The following is a 1,848-nucleotide window of genomic DNA, read 5'->3' as shown; positions in this document are numbered from 1 at the left end:
CACACACACACACACATCTTGCACGCAAATTTCTGTTTACCTTTTCTCAAGTGAGTTAAATTTTACAAATCATATCTCCAACACTACCACACTAAGTGGGCTTTTCACTTATTTTACTTCCACACAATAACAAAGGTAATGACCCCTGAAAAAATCCTTATACAGGAAGTTTAGATGATGAGCATTCTAACATCATTTATTCATCTCCCTGTCTACAGCACTGCATTTTTACAGTGATGGTTCTGCTAAATGTGGCTGATTTTGACTTTTCTTTGAATTCCTCAGCAGATCTGTATTCCAGGGGAGGCCTATGTCCAGAGGAGTAGATGCTGCATCTTGAAGTGGTAGAGGAGCTCGGGCACTGCTTCAGGGCAGCAAGAGTCAGTCTGCTTGCATTCAAAGAAATTACTTGCCCTGTACTTTTTGTTGGGAAGTGGATTTATTCGAATGCCTCCCCCCTTACTTCTTTACTTCTCCAGTATTAAATATGGGTAAAATGGAGGCTTAAGACATGCCTCAGTGCTCTCATTGCCTTATCACTCATCCTGGAGCAAATTAAGCTCATTATAATCCATTAGTGAGCGTGTTAGGGTTCCCTGTAGGCTGAAGGAAAACATATCTAATATCAAACCTCAGTGAGAGGCTGGTAGCCTTCAGAAATATCACAAAGCCTAATATTTTCTGATAATGCTTGTGAGGCTATGGGAGCAGTGTTGTCAGACTGCACAAAGCATCATCTATTAAATAGCTGGGCGAGTTGGTTACAAGCATGTGGTTAACTCCCATGTTAACTCAGCTGGTAAGTTAAGAATCCAGCACCCCGACAGTGTGTCAACAGACATACACACATACAGTAAATAAGACTGCCCCCTCTGATGTGTTGCGGAGTTTCATGTAAAACACGAGCATTCAGCTGTCCTTCACACATACCCTTATAATTGACTCAATTAGCAATCCTCACTGTCCCAATTCTCAAGCCCGGGGACTGGTGGGAAATATGTTCAAGTTATTCCATCTAAACCTTTGCCCGCCTACAAAGGCAGACTGCCTGAAAACTGCCAAGAAATTAGTCCCAGTGCTGCGATCAAACTACAGCTCAGCTGGAGAGAATAAGTGGAGATCCAACAGTCTTGTCATGTTCTATTTTATACTCCTCTACCCTCCTCTTCTCTCACTTCATTTTAAAGCGCACCATGCCTGTAGCTGTCTAAAGCAATGCCTCATTATCAAGTGCACACCCCATCTCCATCTCCACTGTCAGTGTATTCATCACACAATAGGCCCAATCCCCTGTTAACAGGGATCTAAATATTTTAGAAATGTGGCTCAAATTCTGTTTTCCTGTTAAATAGCCTTGCAGACATTATTACAGTATTTTCACCAAGAAGGTAGACAAACTTCAATATTGCAGTAACAAAAGGGAACATGAGGAATGAAATTTATTTCTGATAAAAATGTAACATTCCTAAACAAATCAAACACTGACTTAATACTTAGTGGCATCTAGCAGTACATTTTAAAATTGCAACTGACTGAACACTACTGGCTTCTGTATTTGATGACCTTGGAATGAGAACAAGCTATGAAGTATGCAAGGAGAAACTACGCTGAAACTTGCAAAAAATGCAAATGGCCCTATCTACAGCCAGTGTTTGGTTTGTTCGTTTTGGAATACTGTAACATGGTGGTTCAACATGGAAGGAGACCCGCGGCATCTGCTCATTCTAAGGTAAGGAAAAACACAACAATTCCTAAATTCAGGTGATTATACACTAATGAAAACATACCTATGAATATTATATTACATTTCTGACAAAAGATCCTTTTAAAGGGACGTTTGGACACTGG

The sequence above is a fragment of the Morone saxatilis genome, unplaced genomic scaffold, assembly GCF_004916995.1.
Source record: "Morone saxatilis isolate NCDOM2014 unplaced genomic scaffold, NCSU_SB_2.0 Contig21, whole genome shotgun sequence".
Lineage (NCBI taxonomy): Eukaryota > Metazoa > Chordata > Actinopteri > Moronidae > Morone > Morone saxatilis.
This window is presented reverse-complemented; position numbering follows the sequence as displayed.